The sequence below is a fragment of the Mizuhopecten yessoensis genome, unplaced genomic scaffold, assembly GCF_002113885.1.
Source record: "Mizuhopecten yessoensis strain PY_sf001 unplaced genomic scaffold, ASM211388v2 scaffold3819, whole genome shotgun sequence".
NCBI classification, from domain to species: Eukaryota; Metazoa; Mollusca; class Bivalvia; order Pectinida; family Pectinidae; genus Mizuhopecten; species Mizuhopecten yessoensis.
Window position 1 is genome coordinate 628,629 of NW_018405235.1, and position 20,572 is coordinate 649,200.

The 20,572-nt window shown below is 38.2% G+C and overlaps 1 protein-coding gene across 6 annotated transcripts in view; it reads right to left on the minus strand.

The window, feature by feature from the left end:
- LOC110448085 (thrombospondin-2-like) overlaps positions 1-20,286 on the minus strand; it is a 95,946-nt gene extending 75,660 nt beyond the window's left edge. The window contains exons 1-2 of one of the 6 annotated variants that reach the window (XM_021494128.1): positions 19,784-20,286; positions 5,838-5,936 (exon numbers count right to left, since the gene is read on the minus strand). The gene's annotated coding sequence lies outside the window, so the exon portion shown is untranslated. Of the gene's footprint in view, positions 1-5,837; positions 6,309-6,465; positions 6,913-7,016; positions 7,036-19,783 lie in introns of those variants that run through there. The other 5 variants (XM_021494132.1, XM_021494130.1, XM_021494131.1 and 2 more) reach the window with 5 other exon arrangements.
- Between the last annotated feature and the right edge of the window lie 286 nt (positions 20,287-20,572).

The window sequence follows — 20,572 nt, forward strand, 5'->3', positions numbered from 1 at the left end:
ATGTACACCTCTGAGAAGTCAAAAAATTCCTGTATTAAACTTTTTTTCTTATTTGGATTTTTGGAAAAAGGAGTAAATGGCATAGTAGAAAATGCAAAAAAAACATATGTCCGTGTGCTCGTTTTTGTGCTATGATCGGTCAAAGATACCAATTTATCACAACATGTGATTTTAGGTGATTTTTTGGGTTTTGAGCATTTGCAGAACAAATTCATACAATTTCTTCCAAGTGTGTTATCAGATATGTATAAATGTTTGTAGAATTGTTGAAAATATTATTTTCTTTTAAAACATGGAAGTAAAATTTCTTAATTTTATTGTTTTAACTCAAAAAGACGATTTTAGTTACCCCTACCCCCTATTTTTTAATGAAAAAATACTCATTTTTTACCATTTTTTTACAGATTAAACGCTTGATATAAAAAGTTCTGGTATTTAACTTCTTTTAATATTTAATGATTTAAATGAAAACGTGTTTCTCTTTCAAAAACATCTACAAAAATGGGGGGTCAGTGTGCTACTTTTTTTGTCCCATTATCATTTGTGTTATTTTTTACTATTTTCGGGGTCAAAAATTAAAAGTGTTTCAGTTACACTAAATACGTAAAAAAAATATCAATAATGTATAATTTTCCAGTTTGTTGCATATTATTTTTATCATATTGAACATCATAAAGTTGTACAGCAAAAAATGAACCTGCTACAATTAAAAATGGCGACACAATGACAATTTAAGTGATCAATCTAGAGCCAAAAAAGGTGAAATTTTGGCCCTTTTTGTAGCACAAGAAATACACATTAATATACATTTTCAAAATGGCCGCCGAATTGATAATTTTTTTAAATTCTTGTAAAAAAAGTTCTATAAACAACAGGCATCTAGTTTCTTGACATATTTTTCAGATGCGTGTTTGCTAATAATCTTGATCATAAGTTGTTAAGCTTTACAAAAACCCATTGCACCAGATCAAAACGAGGCTTAAACGTGATTGAAACCTCAGAAGAGTACATCCTTAACTACACACACGTCTCTTTTTCTCCTTCACAGAACAGCACAAGTGAATGGCTGTGCCGCACGCCCACACAAGCCAAATCTTGATCAATGAAAAAGCGATTTATAAGGTGTTTCTTGGCGGACATTGTATAAGCCTGTGAGCAATCATACTGCTTTGTTGAAAACAGAATGAGGTTGACAACAATGCTTCAGAGACTGCTGAAATGTGGGGATTCGGTAAAAAATCAATGCAAGATCAAAATCCTATTGTTCTGTGTGACGGTGTTGGGAAAAATAATGACACTTATGACTTCGTCTTAATTGAGTGCGCGCTTGACGGACAACCTTGTAGGTCGAGGTGGGAATCATGTTGTTTACTTCTGTGTAGCTCTATTATTTTTCTACTATAGGTAGCAGAATGTTAGACTGCCGTGGTGTGAATTTCCGCCATTTCGTTTATACGATTTGATTAAGCATCGAAAGTAGAAACATGATCTAAATGAGGAAACAAATGATTTAAATAATTCGGCACCATTGATAATTTAAAATCAGTAATCAGTCTGCCGTTGTAAAAATCAACTACACTTTTAAAGATCCACTGTAAATCAGAAACACTGTACTTATTCCCTTGTTATGCGCCGATGTTTAGATAAAATTATTCTCAAATGACATTTTCGTTAGAGCGCGAATTTTTTTCCTATGATGAGGTATGAAGACACAAAGCTTCCGCTTACATCACAGTATATGCCTATGCTATGATGATAGGACAGATATAAGTAACACAGGTTAAATTTTTCATGTTCGTTTTTGGCAATAATTTTCGCATTTGATGTATCTTTTTCTAAAGAAACTTATACCTGTCAACATACCCGGAAGTCGTACAGAACTTAATTGATACACATAACCTATATGTCCGAATACAAAGCTTCCGATAACATCAAACAACTGCAAATACATCAGTATCGCTGGAAACATTGTATTACAACAAGCACAAGAACATTGATATTTGACTATTGTTAGAAGTACTGTACGCAGTCCAAATGGTTAGCGTCAAGGGTTTGTTTTGATAATGGGTGTTGCTTGTGTTAGAAGTACTGTCTGTAGCCCAAATGGTTAGCGTCAATGGTTTGTTTTGATAATGGGTATGACTTGTGTTACACTTATTGCCATGCCTCAATTGTTTGCGTTAATGATTTGTTTTGATAATGGGTATGGATTGTGTTATAAATACTGCCCGTAGTCTAAATGGTTAGCGTCAATGGTTTGTTTCGATAATGGGTATGACTTGTATTATAAATACTGCATGTAGCCTAAATATTTAGCGTCAAGGGTTTGTTTTGATAATGGGTATGACTTGTATTGTACTACTGTCCGTAGTGTAAATGTTTAGCGTCGATGGTTTACTTTGAATATAGATGTGACTTGTCTTAGAAGTACTGCCCGTAGTCTAAATGTTTAGCGTCGATGGTTTACTTTGGGTTACTAAGGGTGCCACTTGTGTTGGAAGTAGTTCCCATAGTCTTAATGGTTATCTTGTCTTGATACAAGGTAGTTAAATTGCCAAAGCCTACCAATGGATATTATCAATGAACTACAGTTTGCGAGATTAATTGATAGACTGCTAACAGAAACAGACATTAAACAGAAGTCCGCCCTTCTCATGTCCCAGGTTTACATATAGAGACATAAATCGTAGCCCGCCCATATTTTAGTCCTTTCTAAATCCAGGAATGTTCTCATCAACCTATCAAACGCCCATCAAATGACATTTAGCGGTTAATGACCCGCCGTTAACTAAGAGTTAAGTACCGAGGCTACAGTTTATACCTGTATATAACACCCTGTAGTGTATCGAAACATTCGTTCTATAGCAGCACGATCGACTACGCCTGGTCAGATTTTGTTAAATATGGTGAGGTAGGTCGTCTCTTCCACCAGAGATTGTCTTCAGTCTACACTATTATTGGGTAGCGCTTAATGACCCAACAGTAATTATGACCTTGATGTCAATACCGTGATACAGTGTAATTAACCACAGTCCGTGTTAGCCAATCAACAGTGTAGTGTGGTGGTGGATTATAGTAAAAGGTATCGAAAAAGCATGTACCAGTTCGATATCTGATGTTTTTCTGTAGTATTAGGGTATATGTATGTAATTCAAAACACCTCTTGTACAGTCTAATCTGTAAGAGAAACCAACACCTATTTAGTAATTCTGTCTCTTTAGATACATGTACCACACCTATTTAGTAATTCTGTCTCTTTAGATACCACACCTATTTAGTAATTCTGTCTCTTTAGATACCACACCTATTTAGTAATTCTGTCTCTTTAGATACCACACCTATTTAGTAATTCTGTCTCTTTAGATACCACACCTATTTAGTAATTCTGTCTCTTTAGATACCACACCTATTTAGTAATTCTGTCTCTATAGTTACCACACCTATTTAGCAATTCTGTCTCTTTAGATACCACATCTATTTAGCAGCAATGTTCTCATCTATACAATGTTGTATACTTTATATATGTATGCTTTATTACAGTGTAAGAAACCATCCTCATTCGATAACATTATTAAACCTTCCTTATGTAATCTATTCGTTAGATTTGACTGTAGTAAATAAGTACGTATGCTTTATTACAAGAATCATTCCCTGTAAAGAAAACACAAGTCAGTCTTCCATTGTGTAGTCTGTTCGTTAGATTTGACTGTAGTAAATACGTACGTATGCTTTATTAAAAGAATCATTCCCTGTAAAGAAAACACAAATCCACCTTCCATTGTGTAGTCTGTTCGTTAGATTTGACTGTAGTAAATACGTACGTAGGCTTTATTACAAGAATCATTCCCTGTAAAGAAAACACAAGTCCACCTTCCATTGTGTAGTCTGTTCGTTAGATTTGACTGTAGTAAGTAAGTATATAGGACATTCCTTGTTAGGTCAAAGTCAGAACGACGCACTGCCGATGCCTAACCTACAGTTTAAATACAAATTGTTCTCAAGGTTAGTTTCAACAAATAATATCACATTAAATTTAACCTTTCCGTAGTTTTGCGAAGGCATTATATATGTTTCATAATAATACTCATATGTAGACACCGTATCAGTTGATTTCGGTTCGCAGCTTATACTTTTTACCATTTACTCAGTCTTCCTGACATCAAGTACATTTTTCAGTCAAACAATGTCTTGAAATTCAAAGCTTGATAACTGTTATTATTTTTGTAACAATTTTAAGACGTGAATTGGTAAAATATCAATTATTATTAAAATATGACTTTTTGCGGAAATTCCTCGAAATTTACAAATATATATAGTTGTTTTATGTGTGTGGACGATCTTTAGGAAACCCTCTCTATATAAGTTAAGTTTTAGTTTTCAACATTTTGGAAAATGAGCAAGATTGAAAATCTTTGCGTCTACTTTTGAAAGGGACAGCTTTACTATATTTTCATGTTTAAAATTGTGGGTTTTATGGTTGATATAGGGCGGCACGTAGTGTAGCCACTATAACGTAAATTTTACAGGGAGTAAATCAACGATGTACGTCCCTAAACCAGATCTATTATTTGACTTGTTTTACAAATCACCATTAAGGACAATTTGATCTCATGTCAATACATTGTAACATACCCTAAGTTCGAACTGTATATCATGGTTTTGCGTACGCAAATATTTCCGATTAACTAATGAAATTCTTACATTAAAAATAGAGGTTATCGTTTAGCTGATAAGACTTTGATCAACTTCGTCCATACTTTTACGTCGTATTAGTATTTACCAATGAACATTTTCGTTACATCACAGAAATAAAGATGTCTTTCAGCTTAGCAGACTTTTAATAACCTGGTCCAGACCATTACTTCAGTAGTAATACTAGCTAGAACCTCAACCAACCACAGTATTTGCGCTTAGTTCAATAAAATACTAGCAGATAAGAAAACAAGGTTTTCGTGCACATGTCAAATATTTGCGGAGAAATGAATCTTCCGTAGTAGTTAATTCACAGAAAATAAAAATCAAATTAAACCATTTCTTGAAGTACATTTTCTCCTGAAAGCTTCATTTAAACGCTGTTTTGTTTATTTATAACGTTATAGTGTGACGTAAGTTTTCGTACGTTTTCGTATTACTGCTCCTGGATTCATTAACGTTCCTTAGCATAACTACAGGTTTGCTCTTCTACATCCTCGATATCCAGGGATTACGCTCACTTTCGCTCTATACACCCCTGGAATATGTCATAGCAAAATTGAAGGATCAATGTGCAGCACCTTGTAGACGAGACGGAAGACTAGTTCGATCCTTTGATATACATCAAAATAATCTCGCGGTCGCGTAACGGTAAAAAAAACACAGGCTTTGAAGTAGGGCGTCTCTCCTTTGTAATCTTCAAAGGACAGGTATCAGCCTAGCGATTAGTCAGTGTTTTTTTTTTACCTGAGACCAATCAAACAGCTATCTTCGTGCCTTCATTTTTGCTATGACATATTCCAGGGGTATAGAAAGCGAAAGTGAGCGTAACCCCTGGATATCGAGGATGGCTCTTCTAATTCAATCGAATAAACTGTAATAAACATTTGAATGCCTTGTTATAAATAATGGTGCTGAAACACACATGGTAATATTATGTATCCACGTGTCGAAAGCTAGGAAAAAAGTCTTCCTCCGGATGAGAAATCCAATGGCCCTTAAACGCTGTAATGCACATTTGAGATTATCGACGTCACCCGTATCTTCCCGCAATACAATTTACCGTTAACTCGAGGAGACAGACGATTCTGAACTCAACTATCTCGCCCTCATGTGTGTGACTACGTATATTAATGAAGTCTTACCCTTTTTTCTTCTTGCTTCGGAGGAACATACATCCAGTTGCTCATACATCTGAAGAATCGTTCCGGAGTTGCTTATGTCATAATGTGCTGGAGGCGAATCTGTGGGAGAGAAATACAGCAGGTCTTAAACAGCGCACAGTATTACAGAGTCCTGGAGGGTAACACAGACGAAACAGCGCACAGTATTACAGAGTCCTGGAGGGTAACACAGACGAAACAGCGCACAGTATTACAGAGTCCTGGAGGGAGACACAGACGAAACAGCGCACAGTATTACAGAGTCCTGGAGGGAAACACAGACGAAACAGCGACTGACGTTTAGTACAGGCAATTGGACAAGACACGGAATGGACAACGAGACGTCTGCCAAATAAAACGGCATCTTTGAATGATGATGACAGCGGCTATTAACGTACATGTATGTAAAGCACGGCACAAGCATACGGCACTACATGCATTTTCTATAAAATCGCTGAGACAGCTGGTGGCAATGTTTGTTTTTACGAATACAACAAAGCTCTATGTATATTTAGAACAAAATCACTGCAGATGAAAACAACACATGTCCTCTCTGAGGAATTATCAATGTGCAAGAATACTCGACTAAAACAACAACAAAATCACACACCTTGATTTCCAAAATGAAAACATCGGAGACCACATATGAGTATGGAAGCGATTATAACGTAGATAAAGATGTTCACAACCACATCACTGTAACAGGGTACCTCGTATCAATGTATTCATTCATTTACACGTAGTGACACAGGTGAATCAGAGAACCCGTACACACCGTGTGTGCTGCACCACATCACACACTGCAATAGCCGCTCTCGTCTCAGGGAGGGTCAAAATAATGCATAATTCATGTTAAATAAAAGACGATACTCCTTCTTTGATATTAAATTCCATTCGGTCTGACACGTGCTCTCGTCGGTCTCGTTGTTTGTGAGGTATTGCCGATAACACGCAGTCATGGCGTTATACTGCAGAGAGAGATCTTACCAAAGGCAAGGTCAACTAGGCTATCGAAACTATCAGTGTTCTTTCATCGTTAGAATGATATGCTGATAACTCAAGTCGAACACGAGAAAATTGAATATATGGCGGAATAGACTAATACTATGAATGCATTTCAAATATCAAAAATTTTGTTATCAAAATGTGAACAAAGTTTACCAGTATGGTCACGATGGACAATTCGCGAAGTTCTATTTTCCAGAAGTGAGTGAGTTGACCGGCGTGAGGAGCTGTGAGTAATGAGCTAATCCTCTTATATTAATGCAACATGTACATGGGTTATCAGGTGCATATTTGTGTTTACGGTAAATATAAAGCATACGTAAACATAAAATTGAAGAGAATATATTTTAGTGAGAACATTTTAAAAGAAAATGGAATTTGTGAAAACCAATTATCAACAGTATCAGCGTAAAAAAAGTGTGTAATCGGAATTACTCATACATAATTGTACAATCCTGCTACCGGGATGATGACTAATTCGAGCCGTGGTAGCCCCCGGGTATTCAGGCTGGATGATAATCATAATTCACAAGTAGCAACTGTTTTGACATGCACATTTTGCAAAAAAATAAAAAATCTTAAGTAGGTGTTGTAAACGTCAAATACGAATGTCGGTCTGCCGAATGGAAATGAAAATAGGCAAACATTGTGGTTTGATTAGGGATGGTCGGGATCATGGGTTGTACAATTTACACATTTAAATCGTCCCTCGAAGAATCTTTGCGCTATAACGCAAACTTTGCCTAGAATATTTCCTTGTCTTACTCTCGAACTCGAACTCTTCCTTTCACTACTTTAAACTCCTCTTCTTTTAAACTTCGGTAGCTTTGCCTTCCCTATCACGAACTTTAACAGGTTCCTTTCCCCTGCCCCTCCCTATCTGGTACATCACCACCATTGCTAGCAGCTTTTCCTCTACCAGCGGGTGTTGTAAGTGCAGTGCTGAGGGAAACAATGTTTACATAACAATACCACTTCGTCACTGTGCTTAGGGGAAGATCTATCTTTAGCGGATATAGACATATTTACATACATGTATATTTACTTATCATACTGACTTCAGGCTGGCTAGCGCGAACATTTTGTAACAGCTGTTTTCAAAGCATGCACCTTCAAGCATAGTCATCCTTTGCTGATCGCTATTGTTGCACTTTTTCAATTCCTCCGTCAACACAACAAGGTGATATGGATCCATGTCGTATAGAAACGGTCAACTACAGATGTAGTAGTGAATGTATATCAATACAAGTGCTGAAATGGATATATCCGAGTTAATTTTGCAAATTTTCCATTCTCTCCTGTCACGTTTTTCGTAGTAAGTAGAATCAACCCCTCGACATGATAATGCTCCTGCTTGTGTACGATGATTAGATAGATTATTGCATGGTGAAGACAAGTTACAAAGTGTTAATAATAACAATTACGTAATACCTCTGTTATAATTCTGACTTCGACACATGATACACTGTAAGGAACTTCAAACATCTACCACGAGGGCAGTATACATGTACATATCTACCACGAGGACAGTATACATGTACATATCTACCGCGAGGTCAGTATACATGTACATATCTACCGCGAGGTCAGTATACATGTACATATCTACCGCGAGGTCAGTATACATGTACATATCTACCACAAGGGCAGTATACATGTACATATCTAGCGCGAGGGCAGTATACATGTACATATCTACCGCGAGGTTAGTATACATGTACATATCTACCACGAGAGCAGTATACATGTACATATCTACCACGAGGGCAGTATACATGTACATATCTACCGCGAGGGCAGTAAACATGTACATATCTACTGCGAGGCCAGTATACATGTACATATCTACCGCGAGGGCAGATATATGTACATCTCTACCGCGAGAGCAGCATACATGTACATATCTACCACGAGGGCAGTATACCTGTACATATCTACCACGAGGGCAGTCTACATGTACATATCTACCGCGAGGGCAGTATACATGTACAGATCTACCACGAGGTCAGTATACATGTACATATCTACCACGAGGGCAGTATACCTGTACATATCTACCACGAGGGCAGTATACATGTATATATCTACCAAGAGGGCAGTATACATGTACATATCTACCACGAGGGCAGAATACCTGTACATATCTACCACGAGGGCAGTATACATGTACATATCTGCCGCGAGGGCAGATATATGTACATATCTACCGCGAGAGCAGTATACATGTACATATCTACCACGAGGGCAGAATACCTGTACATATCTACCACGAGGGCAGTATACATGTATATATCTACCACGAGGGCAGTATACATGTACATACATGTACATATCTACCACGAGGGCAGTATAAATGTACATATCTACCACGAGGGCAGTATACATGTATATATCTACCACGAGGGCAGTATACATGTACATATCTATCACGAGGGCAGTATACATGTACAGATCTACCACGAGGGCAGTATACATGTACATATCTATCACGAGGGCAGTATACATGTACAGATCTACCACGAGGGCAGTATACATGTACATATCTACCACGACGGCAGTATACATGTACATATCTACCACGAGAGCAGTATACATGTACATATCTGCCGCGAGGGCAGATATATGTACATATCTACCGCGAGAGAAGTATACATGTACATATCTACCACGAGGGAAGTATGCATGTACATATCTACCACGAGGGCAGTATACATGTATATATCTACCAAGAGGGCAGTATACATGTACATATCTACCACGAGGGCAGAATACCTGTACATATCTACCACGAGGGCAGTATACATGTACAGATCTACCACGAGGTCAGTATACATGTACATATCTACCACGAGGGCAGAATACCTGTACATATCTACCACGAGGGCAGTATACATGTACCTATCTCCCACGAGGGCAGTATGCATGTACATATCTACCACGAGGGCAGTATACATTTCTGACTTCGACACATGATACACTGTAAGGAAATTCAAACATCTACCACGAGGGCAGTATACATGTACATATCTATCACGAGGGCAGTATACATGTACAGATCTACCACGAGGTCAGTATACATGTACATATCTACCGCTAGGGCAGTATACATGTACATATCTACCGCGAGGGCAGTAAACATGTACATATCTACCACGAGGGCAGTATACATGTACATACATGTACATATCTACCACGAGGGCAGTATAAATGTACATATCTACCACGAGGGCAGTATACATGAACATATCTACCACGAGGACAGTATACATGTACATATCTACCGCGAGGGCAGTAAACATGTACATATCTACCGCGAGGCCAGTATACATGTACATATCTACCGCGAGGACAGTATACAAGTACATATCTACCGCGAGGGCAGTATACATGTACATATCTACCACGAGGGCAGTATACATGTACATATCTACCTCGAGGGCAGTATACATGTACAGATCTACCACGAGGGCAGTATACATGTACATATCTACCACGCGGGCAGTATGCATGAACATATCTACCACGAGGGCAGTATACATGTATATATCTACCAAGAGGGCAGTATACATGTACATATCTACCACGAGGACAGTATACATGTACACATCTACCGCGAGGGCAGTAAACATGTACATATCTACCGCGAGGTCAGTATACATGTACATATCTACCGCGAGGACAGGATACAAGTACATATCTACCGCGAGGGCAGTATACATGTACATATCTATCACGAGGGCAGTATACATGTACATATCTACCTCGAGGGCAGTATACATGTACATATCTACCGCGAGGACAGTATACAAGTCCATATCTACCGCGAGGGCAGTATACATGTACATCCTACCGTGAGGGCAGTATACATGTACATATCTACCGCGAGTATACATGTACATATCTACCGCGAGGGCAGTAAACATGTACATATCTACCGCGAGGACAGTATACAAGTCCATATCTACCGCGAGGGCAGTATACATGTACATCCTACCGTGAGGGCATTATACATGTACATATCTACCGCGAGGGCAGTAAACATGTACATATCTACCGCGAGGCCAGTATACATGTACATATCTACCGCGAGGAAAGTATACAAGTACATATCTACCGCGAGGGCAGTATACATGTACATATCTATCACGAGGGCAGTATACATGTACATATCTACCTCGAGGGCAGTATACATGTACATATCTACCGCGAGGACAGTATACAAGTCCATATCTACCGCGAGGGCAGTATACATGTACATCCTACCGTGAGGGCATTATACATGTACATATCTACCGCGAGGGCAGTATACATGGACATATCTACCACGAGGGCAGTATACATGTATATATCTACCAAGAGGGCAGTATACATGTACATATCTACCACGAGGGCAGTATACATGTGCATATCTACCGCGAGGGCAGTATACATGGCGATCTGTTGAATGGTTAAAGTTGAACACGTCGTTTCTTATTTAGTACTTTGTTTAATATGATGCTCCAAAATCATATATTTTTTTTTAAATATAAAAAAAAATGCTTCTATTTTACACTATAACGCATCACACTGTAACTTCAGTGGGCATCAATTCTATCAAAAATCGTTCCTGTTTTCATTTTTTTCTGGATGTTTTATTGTACACACAGAAGGTATTTGGCAACGGGCAATGACTGTGAAAGTAAGTTACTATTTTTCAATCAATAAATAAGCTAGTCACCTAGAATTGAGATGCCTGTCAATCATCTGGCTAGTTAATTACATATCGTAATGACACATGTCAAAGGCACTCCAGGTCTTCGCTCAACCATTCTTTAAGACAACCCTCATCCCTACTTCCCTTCCTCCTTTATGATGTATTTCCTTGCATTCGGTACCTTATCAACAACTGTATTGTAAATTATCTTGTAAATATGTTTCTCTAAACTTTGTATTGTAATTATAATAAACTGAATTGGTAGATAAAACAATGGTGCTCTCCAGTTCTACGGCTTGTATAGGGAGCGGTTTGTCTGTTGGTTAGAGTGGTTTTACGTCCGCTTTACTACCGAGTAGTTCGGTTATCCAGTAGACGATATAGAACGGTGTCAGCTCTACCATAATAGCCCTCCGACTTTTATAATGGAAACTCATGTAACCTCTCTAAACACGGAAAGAACATACGAAACGTGAATTATGTGATGTAAAAACCGAAATAAACGTTAGGTCCTCAACTGATGATTACATACTAGTATATAGTCTATTTAACATCTAGTCCGACTTTCAACATGCTTCTTTTTTCATTTTACTTCCTGTCCTCTCACAGTGTGTATAGATTCATTCATCATATAACACACCACAGAAAGTACGGGTCTTTTCACTCTTTCTGGTCATTTTTATGTTATCCATAGATGGCAAACAAAGATGAAATTAGCACTGTGTTGATCAGCTTGATGTCTCGTGAAAGAAATGAATAAATGAATACTCTCTCGTGTCTAGACTTGGCCCCAAACTCGACAACATGTCTTTCTGTTTTTACTCAAGGCAAGACAATATCGCTTGTTTTCCAAACGTCACCTTCGTAGCTCCGTGACTTGTTATCGACCCCTTTTAAAGTACAAACAAAATTAAATCATTGAATAAAAAGTGTACAAAATACAATAGCAATTCCCATTGAAAAGTACACATTTCATTTACAAATACCCAAGATTTTTTTCGAAAACGGTTTTGTTTTCTTTCGTTTTGCTATATGTGCATTTATTGTTCTTCCATACTTTTGCAATATACATTGAATAACTTTGCAGAGTTTCTTCTGTAGAAACCACTGTTTTACACAGGTTGGCTGTATACAGCTGTACGCGCCACTTTCTGGCGAGATCAGCAATAAAATGATTTAAGCACATGTACATGACACGAAGTTTATTTTTATCAGATTAATGTTATTTGACGGCTATTAGCTTTCCTCACTTCCATCTGCAAAAATGATCATCGAGATGAACAATTTCCGATGGTTCACGTTTACAGGGCGTGAGAAACTGAGGTATGTTTATTGAACATGAAAGGTTTAGGTATGCCGTTAATGAGATGAATCTAACCGTTTCCTCAAAGTGTGTCCAAATATTTAATCGGTACAAAACATTAACAGACTTAATGTACCTTATAGCCCTACCCCGGCCGTGCTGGAGATGTTCAGACTGTTTGTTACCCAAACAGAGCGGGCACCTGCCGACACTAATGAAGCCAGAGTTTATATAACCCGTACCAGGAAAGGTCAAAACCATTTATTACCACCTTTGATTGGGGGATTTTATTACCTTCATTAATTGTGTTTATATTTTTTTTGTTTCAATATTTTGTTTTGTTTCACGGACGGAAACCAATTAATCTGAATGATTCATGAAGAACAGAATAGACACGAACAGTGGTAGTAAGAGTTCGTTGACTTAGAGTGCAAGTTCTCTGTGATATGAAATACAACACGGGAGCTCCTAGGGGTCAGCTTTAACGAGACATTGACTGTTATCGATGTATCACCATTAGTAACTAACTGTGTTGCACAGAACATTTACACCGTAGCCATTAGGGAGGTTGTTGCGAGTATAATATAATTATTGATACAGAAATCTTACAAATAGTGATATACTCTATACTGACAAATATCTCGTGTCTTTATCAATAAAACATCGAATATCTTCGAATCATTGCCTAATGTAAATCTTAGTTATATGATAGGCTTATGATTCAGTCTATATTGTATCACATCATTAGTAATAGAGGAAGTAGATGTGTGTGTTTTATCTTTTCAGGGAATACGTGAATACTTCTTTGATGCTGTAAAATTGTCCCGCATTTCTTACAACATTACGTCAATCAGAGTGATCATTTTGCACATGCGCTATATAGTTATGCCGACATGAATGATGAGCCTTTTAAAACACAGGCTCATAACAAGGTGAGTAGTTATACAACTTCCATAGTTCTCGCCATCATCGCTGTAGAAACCCACTTGATTTCGATTGTTTTCCTGTTAAAAAGAGATATACTAAAACCGGAAAAGATTGGGAGACAAGATAAGACAGTACATGTAAGATAATTGTTGCGTTCTTGTTTCAGCTACATATATTTATTGACTTATTCATTGTATGTTCGGAAAACGTCTTATGAATATTGCTCGTTGTTTGAATTCACGACTTCGTCCCCTCTAAACCTTGTACCTATGACTTCTTGATGACAATCGGCTATCATGTTTTATCCGTTGAGCAGTGTACGTGACTTCACTAAAGTACATGTATCACGTTTGGAGATGAGGTAACAACATCTCTGCTTCACGAGATCTTGACTTATCTTGAGTCAAATCGGAGTAATCCGACTAGACTCGTAAATTCAAGAATTGTTATGAAATCGTTTTGTAAACATTAATCGAATTACATTGTATCTAAAAAGCCATTCTTGAAAATTATGTGCTCTTTTTTCATTTCATTTAAGTGAAAAAAAAAACCACAGATTTAGTGAGGTCATCGTCAGCAGTGTAAACAAATACTATGTACTCATTTATCTGTAAATAAGGGCTACACATTTCAAAAATTGCTTTTTCTTTTTCTTAAATGTTGCTTCACTTATTTTTGTTTTGTTTTCTGCGGGCTGGTTGGTTGTAAAGGGGGTTCAACATCCTACCAACAGCTAAGATCATTTAAGGTCGTGCTTCCATGTGTGTTGTCCATACCTGCATGTGTGTTTGTGTACAGGAGAAAGGGTATGTTGGTGTATTTGCCTCCTTGTGAAAGCGCGGATCTGATGCCGACTTTATAGTGCTACCTGGCTGTAAAGCCATGCCGGAGGCACCAAGAACAGCATTCCGCCCGGTCACATTATACTGACAACGGAGGAACCAGTTGTTGCCATTACCCTAAATGTTGAACGTGATGCAGAGAGTAGCAACTACCAATTATAAGGACTTGAATATGTTCCAGCATAGAGACAGAACCCATTGCCTTCCTCACCTCACCTTCCTCTTTGTCAAGTGTCTGCTTTATTAATTACGATGACCGCTCAACATAAAAGCCAAAAGTGAGGGATTGCCAAGCAAAGCGCTTGGAACCAAAAGCTACATTGTAGTTAGGAGTAGAGAGAAATACAAATATCTGAAATATTGCAATGGGTGAAAGAAAGCATTAATTGAGTGAATATCTCGAGTGAAGGAACTTTCCCATACTTTCAGTAATGCTTTCCCGACGAAAGTCTTACGGAATTTCCTGAGGAATGCATGCTTGTGAAACTGGGACTTGATGCAATGATTATTCGACAATGTTTAGTTCTTTTACACGACGGCTTTGTAAAATACATAACGAACGTGTTGGATCATCAAGCGTCTGTTTTTATTTAATATATAAGAGAACATGTTAATTGGTGCATATTAACTGGAAATGTTCGTAAAAGCAAGTATGTTTACCATCTCCACTTCACAAGGACTTACTGTAGCCACATTATTTATTCAGAGACATATAACGTAACAGTTAGATTCTGACGACGTTGCCCACCAATGATGGGGTAAGTCAGAATCAGCTTGGCTGACCAGCCACATCTCGGACACCGGGGCATCTTATCTCTCATGAGTAAAGATATCGAGCGAGACAACGCCAAAGGAAATAGTACCTAAAAAAATAAAAATACCCTGACCGATCTCAAGTGAGTCTTAGCGTACTTACACAGGCCCTTTTGTATATGATAGGTTCTGTTTATACAGGCGGACCCCAGTATGTATTGCTATATACACTGTGTTACTAGTTTACTAACAGTAGATATATCGGAATGGTTTCCATAAATGTACATGCATGCATGTCTGTGTGTCAAGATTCCTCTGGGATGGCGTATACCTCCATTATCTTACTACGCGATATGGTGCTGATTTCCCAATAGTGGAGCAACTTGCAATCAATTTCAATTGTTGTAGACAGCCTGTATATGTACTATATAGATATATGATATATTCGTGTCCGCCTCGTCGTGTACACAGGGGTCCGCAACATAAAATGTGACCTTCTTTGGTCTGATATTTATACCGTGCATCTACACAAGACCATTTCTCATATATCAAGCCCCTGTGTTTGTGTCAATTACACGGTGCGATAGTGCGTTCACACCGATACAGATTAATAGTACAAGCGTTTCAGGACACCGATCAATTATTTGTGATCAGGTAAATGTATTTTTCACGTTATGTTCTTTTGTAGTTCTTTGGCGTGAGGTTGAATTCAATCTAGGATCATTGTGCACTATATTTTTAACTGATACAGATTCACCGATTGTGTTTTGTATTACACATTATTGTTAGGTTAAGAAACGTAGGATTTAGACAAAATGTATATGTTTAATCCTATAACTATTTGTTTAGAGTAAAACATGTAATTATTTTAAGTCAAATTAGTTGGCAATCATAAAAACTCTCCATAGCAGTTAAGGTACATGTAAAACAACATGTAGTCAAAGAAGCACGAAAACCTACAGAGTTATGACACCATCGTGTACAAGTAGGATCATTATTTTGCTTTTGTGTAAGGTAACTTATGCTCAAAACATAAAGCATAGGTAAACAGTGGCGAATGGCGAGGGATCGCGTGATGTAGATTCTCATTCCGAGACGAGTACATGCATAGGAAAATCGACGAATACGTGGTTTATTTGTACAACGTTCAGACAAGACAAAATCAGAGATGATATAACTTAGCGAGCATTTTTAGGGAGTTGCATATGTTAGGGTTGTCGTTTGACTAACTACCATACCGAGATACGATGAAGGAGCTCCCTTATAAAATGTATCACCAGGATGAACCCTCAGCAGTATAAGAGGAAATCCTCTACAACATGCTGTTGTTTCGGTATCGTTATACGAAAGAAAATTATCATTATTGTAAGACTGTCTTTAATAGGGGTTGTGTTTTGCTGTAAATAATGTTTTTTCACCAGAGATTGATGTTTAATGGATGTTGCATTTGAGTACTAATTGTGTTTTAGAAAACACTGTCCTATACTTAAGGTTGACACCATGTGCAACTCGTCCGTCTGACGAAGTTGTCTGTAGCCAAAGTGTGTCCGTCAGTAGTAGCTGTCGATTAGTAGAGGCTGTCCGTCTGTAGAGGATGTCCGTCAATAGATGTTGTCCGTCAGTACAGGCTGTCCGTCTGTAGAGGCTGTCTGTCAATAGAGGTTGTCCGTCAGTACAGGCTGTGGATTCGTGCAGATTGTCTCTCACATAAACTACTCATATTACAGTCATGTTCATAGCAAGCCAATTAGGGCGCCGTCTATATGTTTAATAATTATCTAAATAACGCGAGGTTTTATACTAAGAATCCGTAGTTATTGCATCTGCTATGTTGACGGCCTGCCACCACTGGTCAGCCGAGGTGGAGTATTGACGAACCGTCAGATTGGTATTAAAATGAAGGATAATTTCATGACAATATCTCCCACATCAGCAACACCTGGTTATGGAAAATATGCATATCAGATTAATATTGGGAAAAAGGCATTCCTGACAAATACTCGTGATAGGTCACACGATCAGCTGCCAAGCACGTTATTGTAATCATCAGATCTCTATACAATACGGTAAAAATAATATCGACTGACACGTGTCATTTGCAGACACACGACCCGACTTCATACGTTTGTAATGACAGTAACATTTCCTGGGACGTTTTTCGCCTCATGTTGTGGACAGACTGATGTTGTGGACCTCAGAAATACAAAGACTACATCTTACAGTTAGCGTATGTCTCGGTGTTGTTCCTAGCCTCTGAGGAGTAAATACAATGTGACGTATACAGGCGTCTAGTTTTACTTTCTACTGTATAAATTATTCATTTTAATCAGGACCTTCGTTCGCTACCGCTGTTAGTTCGTTTGATTCGTTATAATTCAGTGTATGTACAGTTTAGTTGCGGGAAAGAGGTTTAATTGGGGTGATGTCCCGAAGCATCGTATACAATTTATTGAGGTATTCCCAATAAACTCATCGAACTAAGGGTAAGATTGTAGATATATTTGTTTCAATAAATTCTATTATTTTTTCTCCCTAAAACAGCTATCAACGCCATACAAAAACTGTTGCACATAGCTTAGTTCTTCTAAGACGGATACCCAGAACTTACCAAACTGTTGTCGGTTGTTTGAGGATATCCTTTTTTATTAATTGCAGAAAACATAGCCCGTGTTTCCCCTGGCCCTGACACCAGACTTAGACATTTTGACAGATGGATGACCAGACATCTATCTGTCAAACTATTTTAGTCTGGTGTCAGTGCCGTAGGAAGCCCGGGCTAAAGAAAGCGATACTTTTTCGTTACACGATTTCAACTTTGACTCAGCAACTGTTAGAGAAACGCCGTATTATTACTTATGTATGATCCGAATTTATAAAAGGATACAAATAAGGGACACTTGTAAATAGAAACCACCAACATTGATGATTGTAACGGCATACTGAAAAGATGGCGTGCCCTGTGGAGCTAACAAGCCTATACGCTAGCTAAACCGGAAGTGACGAAATCCTGTATGGGAGATACTGACGATCGACACTGGAGTAGAGTGGGTTGTATGCTGGAAATAAACAACCTCAATTGGGTCAACCTGTCGTAACTGTCTTGCCGTAAATTAAACTGTAAACTTGAATGGCGAAGTTTCTGTAGTAAATTTCCACCGGCCTTTCTTGGCATATGGTCGCTATTATATGGTGTTAATATAGTAATCAAAATCAATTTTACAAGGGAAGGGAGTGGGTTGCAGGGATGCAGTTTCACTACTTAAAGGTCTTCCATATGTCTATCAGAGAAAATATCCCTAACCCGTAATTTTTCAACTAGTTACATATTGGTGCTTTAATGACATCTATACGCTTATTGTCCAAACTATAGAACCATTCTTAGAAATGTACACATCTTTGAATACGTCGGTAGTTTTCCATGAAGTCGGCAATGTCATTAAAATTGGTAAATTTCCATAGAAGCACATTTTACAACTCACATTCTATAACAACTTCCCTGAACAAGCATACATCACGTTCGCATTGCATTACTGTTTCGATACATTCTAACATAATCTAATTTAATTTTAAGTATATTTTTTCTTTCAAATCTGTATAACTTTATATTTCTATTTTTTACCATTAAGAAGCTATTTTATACATCTTAGTCTGTAACTATACTGACACATTTAGACAAGCTCTGCCGGAGCTGGCTGGGATGGGTAAAGAGTACGCGTAGGATAGTTTACAACCGTGTATCGAACACGTGTAGTATCGCATCCTAAACCGCACTGTCGTTCCAAGTATTAACTCTCGTCGATAAAACTGGCACGCGCCTAACCAGACTTCGGGCAGGACAGCAATCACTCCGGATCGTATCCGGAACGCACACGTGTTGAATCGCGGGATGAGAGAGATTGATGTCGTATGTGTAGTAAGTAGTATGGACACCTGTTACTGGTAAATCGTTTTACATCATCATAGGTTAGAAAAGAGTTAAGACATGCCCTCTGTTACTCCCACATATCTTACATACTGTGTGTACTGCTAATGTCTGGAGTCAAACATGCAGTTATAGAAAAGTATGCAGCTTAAACTGCAATGGTAAACTATTTATGTTATTTTTTTCTCGTGTTTATATGCAGATCAAAATATGTTTAAAATGTTCATCATATTGATTGAATGTATATTTTAAATCGGTGTTAACATACCCGTCAATATCGCCATCGAACGTTCCGTCATGTTATCAGGTGTGACACCAGATCAAACAGTAACTTATTTTACTCTGTTTTAAATTCTGCAAACACATGAAATCGTTCCGTCAAAACATTGAAACTCGTAGATCCGATTTTAACCATTTCATAACGTCACATGTAAATAGCTAGCGTTCGTCAAAACGTAACCTACTTGAATTGTATGACCCTACCTTGATGGGAGTGGTCCTGGTCACTGGTGTGTCCGGTCGACTGGACCTAACCCTGTCTTAATTCCAGTAAGACAGGCGTGCTCCCATTAACTTGGACATCCGCCCTGTATGAAATCGCACTCGCACTATATCAATATAAAACTCCCTGAACTGGTGGCAGGATTTCTCCAGACATTTGTTTTCTCCTCGCCTTTCCACAGTCCACACACCTTCCGTGCTACTTGGTCGTGTAGACAAACACTATTGTTTTCACTAAGCAACCACGGACACACAATGCTGACCTCAATCGAATAAGACTACAGTTTAAATCGTTCCAGGAAGTTCGATAATGGTAACTTGACCAACCGCAGAGCCTGGTAGTATATCGTAAGGGCGATACACACTAGACGGTAAGCAGAAACCGACTCCACCGATCTTTGTAAATATAGACCAGAAAATCGAGGCAGCAGAGAATCGTCCGTACGGCCGGTCGTATATATTACCTTAGTAGTGGTGCCACAGAACCTGTCTAACGGTACAGAGGTTAGCCCAGCCTGCCTATTGCTGTGCTGCTGCCGATGCTAACGATACAGATTATGGTGTTCAAATGAAATTATTTTGACATTGACGAATGCATAAGAGTCTATGGAAGAAGATATCAAATTCTGTAACGAACATCGGAACACCAGAACATGGATTCCAATGCATTTATGTAATGATAAGGGTGACGATCAGTTTCTTATTGAGAAACGTTAAAAAAAAAATTCAATCGTCCCCCAATTGTCGGCTGCCCTCGACAGCTTTGAAGGG